Source organism: Archocentrus centrarchus, chromosome 11, assembly GCF_007364275.1.
Source record: "Archocentrus centrarchus isolate MPI-CPG fArcCen1 chromosome 11, fArcCen1, whole genome shotgun sequence".
In the NCBI taxonomy this organism is placed as follows: Eukaryota; Metazoa; Chordata; class Actinopteri; order Cichliformes; family Cichlidae; genus Archocentrus; species Archocentrus centrarchus.
The window spans coordinates 17,630,849-17,638,056 of NC_044356.1; positions in this window are offsets into that span (position 1 = coordinate 17,630,849).

The window sequence follows — 7,208 nt, forward strand, 5'->3', positions numbered from 1 at the left end:
GGGGGCTCGAGAGCAGCCAATGCAGTCTTATTTTAATTTTACTCAAACTGCACGCTACAGGGCAGTTTTCAAAACTTAAGAAAGAAATCCCTGACTTCTGTTTGTAAATCTCTTCAAGTGGGTTTGAAGGTACCTGTTATTCCTTTCTGGCTTGGACCAAAGGTTAGCTGGCTGTGTGAGAGCCTGGCTGGCCGGATGGGTGCTGCGGACCAAAGCCTGCATCTCGGAGTGACCGATGCAGGAAGAAATGTGAAGTGTGAATTCTTCGTTGTCTGTCCTCCTGCATCCAGCACTCTACGAAAGCTCGACCGAAAAACACACACACAGAGCTTTAAAAGGAAGATATTTTCCATGTGTGTGCAATCAGAGGAGGCCAGAATTATGTGGTACTTGTCAAACTTAAATGAGTTGTTTACATCACACACAGTGCAAAATGGTTTGGCTTGTGAGGTCCGCTAAACACAATGATCATTTAAAACAACATTTCCCTGAGTTATTTAGCAGCACTCAAGGATGTTTAAATAAGTTGTATGTAAGACTTTGCTTGGCAGCGGCCGCTCTCCATCCCGACTTGGTCGCCACGGTATGTTGCGTTTTCTATCCTTTTGAAGCCTCTAAATGTAAATGTTTGGTATGTGTTTCCAGACTGTAAACTAGATGCAACACATTTTCCTTCTCCAGATCTGTTCAGTGCATTAGGTGACACAGTTGGGCTGTAAAATATCAAACACTTCCTTATCTGTTACCAACAGGGACCATGGCTGGGAGATATTTCTTCTATGCTGAGGTGCTTGGGGTGTCATTTTCGTGAGCAGGGGTTGGTTCAGCTTTTGATCTAGTGGCCAGGCGTCGAGCAAACTTAAAGGAATGAAGGCCTTTTGGGAAATTTTTTTCTCTGTTTATGAGAGTCATAGGAGCTACTCCTGCATGTGTGCAGTAAATATGAAGCTAAAGCCAGCAACAGATTAGCTAAGCTTAAAATCAGTAGCGCCAACATCTAAGTGTGGCCAGTGGTGCGGCGCTCTCAGACACAAAATCAGACTGTTTGTGTCCTTTCTTTTTTTTTCTTTTTTCTTTTTTTTTCTTGGTGAAGATTAAATAATGTGGTTGAGATCTTTACATGTCCTGTACATGTACTTTGGAGCAGTGGCATGCAGTCGGCATATGGCACAACTCCGGGAGAGGCATACTATTGGCAGCTTCTTGGATCTCAGCTTCTCTCTGTGACATGGAGACAGGAGAAAGAGAGAAAACAGCTGGGCTGGTGTGCAAGCTATAACAAAATCCAATATGTTTTAATCTTAGATTAAAACTTTTAAATTAAATGACCTGTTTGTTTGTTTGAGCTGCACAAATACCAAAGCATAAAAGCAATAATTTGCCAATTTGAGGAGGGTCGTGGCCCAGACTGTTTCTTGGTTCTAAATGCTCACCAAACTGTAACCAAAGTGAAAAAAGAAACAGCAAAAAAAGAAAAGCAGCCTTGCCACCCAGAACTTCTCCCACTAGCACCACTGAAAGTAACTGGTCCAAGTCAAGAAGTACTCTACCGCACCACCGTTTATATATCATTTCAATCACGGAAAAAAGTGATAATATTTTAATTACTGGACTTTATGCTACAGTCACACTGGGGAAAACAGTGGTTGGAGATCACAGTTGTGTCCTATTTTTGCTCTAGTGTGACCGAACCATCAGAGGTGCTACAGTGGCAGAGTGCTCCCTCTGTTTTCCCCAGTCTGGAGGTTAAGTGAAGCTGACAGGCTAACTTCTATACAAACTTCAGAGGTTTTCATGGCTCATCAAGAAAACAAATCAACTTTCTTCTTAAAATGTTGAGCTATTCCTTCGCATTCAGATGCAGCCTATGAAGACTGATATAAAAAATATATACAGTTTTGACATGTAAATCAGTAAGTTGTGGAATGTTTTACTTTTCACAGCAGTTGAGATAAATAAAAATCCGATTTTTGCATTTGTCACCTTAAACCAAACAAAATTATTTCCTCTGGCGTCTCATCCATTCAGCTTTATGACCCTGCTCCCTGAATGAGAGCACTTCTTTTTTTTTCTTTTTTCTTTTTTTTAGTGCTCTGATATCTCGATTACTGTCAGCTCTAAAAGGAATACTTGCCTCCCAAAGCCTCTTTTATTCCTTCTGTTTTTATGTGGTGAAAATAAATCTGGGAAGCCGTTTAAAACTCCACGATGAGCTCCAGCGTGGGTCCCGCAGGCCTTCTTCCTCCTGTGTCATCAGGAGTAACAGTATGTTCTCACGAAGCCGGTGTCCCTTGGCAGTGGGATGAATGAGACGGTGTTTATCGCTTTGCACTGAAAAAGTCTGAAGATGGGGGTACACGGCCGGTGTGGGAAATATCAGACCGGTTTGGGAGGTACAGAGTTGTTTCCAAACTGGCGACGCTCTCTTGTTTTCCCGACCCCATCGCTCAACGGCGCAACTGCATCATTTATATCAGTCGGCATCATATATCAAGCAGGATATGTTAGGAAACAATATGCAACTAAACATCAGCGGCAAGCATTTGCCGCCTGTCTTTTTGCGCTTCTGCACGCATACAAACACAACCCAGACCTCTCTCCTCTCCTCACACACACACACAAGAAGACACATTATGAGTGAAAGAGGTGTGAAAGCCCACTGTGTTAGATCATGGGACAATATGTGCCCCTACTGCTCAGCGTATGTCCCCGCGGCTTCAGGTCTCATCATGTAACGATGTGAAGAGCTCGCTGGTGTCTCACTGGGCCGCTGGTCCAAAAACAAAGCTCCGCCGAGGAGTTGTAGGCATGTGTGTGAGTATGTGTGTGTGTCTGTCTGTCTGTTTTTTACAGTGTGTGAGATGATGGAGTGTGTTTCCAATGACCGCCCGAGGTATGTCCCATCTGCTCAATGTAGCATTTACACCTCCTCCTGTGTGTGTGTGTGTGTGTGTGTGTGTGTGTGTGTGTGTGTGTGTGTGTGTATGTGTGTGTGTGTGTGTGTATGTGTACACCTCTACTCCCTACAAAGCCTGATCAAGCCATTCCTGCAGCCATAAATGCATATTTCAGTGTTCAAGCTGTCATACCTCATGCACTATCAACTAGTACGTTGACATAGTATAATAAAGCCCCCCCCCCCCTTTCTGCTTTTTACACCCGCCCACAGCCTGCGTGATTCATTACCATAAACACTGGCATCTGTGGAGCATCACCTTCCATCAGGCGGCCAGTATGAGCTGTAACTTCACGTTTACGATGCTGAACGCAAGGTCACGTCGCATCTGCTTTAAGCTCGGCGACATTTTACACGATGCAGTGATGGCGGTGATGTGATTTTTTTTTTTTTTTAACTCGCCCGGACGTGCTGTGCACTTGAAAAGCACGTGGGCAGCAGGTTGAGGCGCAGAGGCCTCGGTGAGTCAAAAAGACGTTTGGAGCGCAGGGAGCTGCCGCGTATGTGCGTGTGCGCGTCCGAGTCTTTGAATAATTGATGAGGACGATGAGAAACAGCGCGTGCACACGGGCTCCCATCTGTGACCTCAGTTGATAAGAATCGCTGCTGTCCACGAAATCGGTAGCTCGTCTTTACTGTGAGGGCGCGGGGGAAGGGGGGTGAAGAAGGAGAAGAAGAAAGAGACATGCGTGGGTCAGTTTTACCCGAGACAAAGAGATTTCTGCAACCGCAGGATCTGCTCTTGATGAAGCCCGAATCGATTCTGCATGTTTGCGCCACAACAGAATGTCTCAGATGTCTCTGGGGCCCCAACGCGCGTGTTAGAGAGCAAAGAAGGAACTGATGATAGGAACATGCACTATGGTTTGATCCTTGTTTGGTGTCCGGGAAGCCAGAAATGAACCCCCTGCTGGGTTGGAACTTTAATAGCTGGCAAATATGCTTATTCACATTATTGTGAAGTTTGAAGAGAAGATTGATACCAGCAGCTGCTTGTTAATTATAAAATTCTGAAAAAGACATGCCATAGCCAGCTGGCATGCAGAGACGCTGGCCTCGGTCTGGCCTTGCAAGACTGGCCTACTTGCATCTCTAAGCTATTTAATTCAGAGTTAGATGAACAAAGTATTTGAAATATGTCACAAATGTCTAATTTAACACTACCCACTGCTGGGGAGCTTTCCCACAATAGCCCATGACATGTTCGGCACATGTAAAGTTCCCATTGTGTGCTATGTAGAGGAGGGAAACAGGATCCTGGGAATCCAAATAATGCAGATACTATAGGGGACCCTATCTGCATTATGTGGACTGTCCTCATGTTTACTGTACAAATATGAGCGTGGTATCAATCTTCTCATTTAAACTCTTGGCAAGAAAAATCCCAAACAGCCCAAATTTTCATTTGGGATTCCTGAAGGGTTTTCTTTTTCCCTCTTTTGCCTGCTGGACCTTACACATACTAAGCCATGTTTCAATTGAATGTTCTCTTTCTGCACATTTAAACCGGCCTGCTTCTTCATAATTCACACAACAACAGCTGTCAGTATCACACACACTGAGTCTACACGGGATTCTTTATGAACACAACACGCTACACAAAAGCACTTGCAGTAAAGATCTATCACAAAATGTGTACTCTATTGCACCAATGATGTTATATTCTTTTCCATGACGTTATCAAACGACTTCTATCAATATATGATTTTTCTTCACCGAGAAGAATCGGTGCACACTGACTGTTAACTCCTGTACCATTTTGTTTTTCTTATCTGATGTGTGTAGAAACTGCCATCGTTCTTGTTGTAAATTGTGTTTACTGACAAAGTGCGTTCTGGTGCTGTTGTTGTTTGACTCGGTGTAGAGTTTAGACCTTCTCCAGAGTGATCTGTGTGACTACGTTTCTGCAGGCGTCTGGTTATAACTGAATAAAGATTTTTTGGCAGCTGTTTGTTAGCTGCTGTCTGTGTGTCATTTCTCCTGCACTTCTACAGCAGTGCAGTTTTAAGTAACACTAAGATGATGGACCCCATACACTTTCTGATAACACGTTTTTTTTTAACATTTACTTTTATTTGAAATAGTAGGAAAGACTTTTTTCCCCCTTCTTTAAGAATGGCTTCTTGACAGCCACCCTTCCACTGAGACCATTTCTGATGAGGCTTCAGTGAACAGCAGATGATCTTTCAGGTCACGTGTCAGGTCTCTGCTGGATTTTCTTTCCTATTTCTTAAGGACATGACTTTCAGATACTGTTCATCTGCTGTAGATAGTTTGTTAGGCCTGCTACTTCTTTGGTCCTGCACTTGTCCAGTTACTTCAAATGTTTTAAGTACAAACTGCACACCAAGCTGAGTTTTCAGCCAATAGCTCTTTGGGAATCACATTGTTGGTGCAAAAATATTATTTTATTCCTGTCAAACTGTGTTATTGTTGGCATTTTTCATAGATTCAACCAAAATAGGAATACAATGGCTTGCAAAAGTATCCATGCCCCTTGAACTTTTCCATATTTTGTCACATTACAACCACAAACATAAATATATTTCACTGGAATTTAATGTGAGACCAACACAAAGTGGTATACAATTGTGAAGTGGAAAGAAAATTATAGATGATTCAAAACATTTTTTACAAATAAAAAACTGAAAAGTGCAGTGTGCAAAAGTATTGAGCCCCCCTGAGTCAGTACTTTGTGGAACCACCTTTTGCTGCAGTTACAGCTGCAAGTCTTTTAGGGTTTGTCTCCATCAGCTTTGCACATCTAGTGACTGAAATTTTTGCCCATTCTTCTTTGCAAAACAGCTCAAGCTCAGTCAGATTAGATGGAGAGCATTTGTGAACAGCAGTTTTCAGATCTTGCCACAAATTCTCGTTTGGTTTTAGGTCTGGACTTTGACTGGGTCATTCTAACACATGAATATGTTTGGTTTGAAACCATTCCATTGTAGCCCTGGCTTTATGTTTAGGGTCGTTGTCGTGCTGGAAGGTGAACCTCCACCCCAGTCTCAAGTCTTTTGCAGACTCCAACAGGTCTTCTTCCAAGATTGCTCTGTATTTGGCTCCATCCATCTTCCCATCAACTCTGACCAACTTCCCTGTCCCTGCTGAAGAGAAGCAGCCCCAGAGCATGATGCTGCCACCACCATATTTGACAGTGGGGACGGTGTGTTCAGAGTGATGTGCAGTGTTAATTCTCCGCCACACATAGCGTTTTGCATTTTGGCCAAAAAGTTCAATTTTGGTCTCATCTGACCAAAGCACCTTGTTCCACATGTTTGCTGTGTCCCCAACATGGCTTCTGGCAAACTGCAAATGGGACTTTTTATGGTTTTCTTTTAACGATGGCTTTCTTCTTGACACTCTTCCATAAAGACCACATTTGTGCAGTGCACGACTAATAGTTGTCCTGTGGACAGATTCCCCCACCTGAGCTGTGGAGCTCTGCATTTCATCCAGAGTCACCATGGGCCTCTTGACTGCATCTCTGATCAGTGCTCTCCTTGTTTGGCCTGTAAGTTTAGGTGGACGGCCTTGTCTTGGTAGGTTTACAGTTGTGCCATACTCTTTCCATTTCCAGATAATGGATTGAACAGTGCTCTGTGAGATGTTCAAAGCTTGGGAAATCTTTTTATAGCCTAAGCCTGCTTTAAACTTCTCCACAACCTTATTCCTGACCTGTCTGGTGTGTTCTTTGGACTTCATGATGCTGTTTACTCCCCAATATTCTCTTAACCAACCTCTGAGGCTGTCACGTAGCAGCTGTATTTGTACTGAGATTAGATTACACACAGGTGGACTCTTTTTAGTCATTAACAGTCATCAGGCAACTTCTGAATGCAATTGGTTGCACTCAGAGAAAAGGGGGCTGAATACTTTTGCACACCACACTTTTCAGTTTTTTATTTGTAAAAAATGTTTTGAATCATGTATAATTTTCTTTCCACTTCACAATTGTATACCACTTTGTGTTGGTCTTTCACATTAAATTCCAGTGAAATATATTCAAGGGGTATGAATACTTTTGCAAGCCACTGTAAATGTATTTTTGTGACAGGCTGCTAACAAAGTGCCTGAACATACATGTTTAGGCACTTTGTTACTAGCAGCCTGTCACAAAGTGCCTAAACATACAATTCAAAATTGCCCCTTCCTTATGTATGGACAAAAACACTGGTTCATCCCTTAAGTTAGGTGCCTTTTTTATGCTTGAACAATTCATAAGGAAGTGTTAAGTGGTTTAACAAAGAAA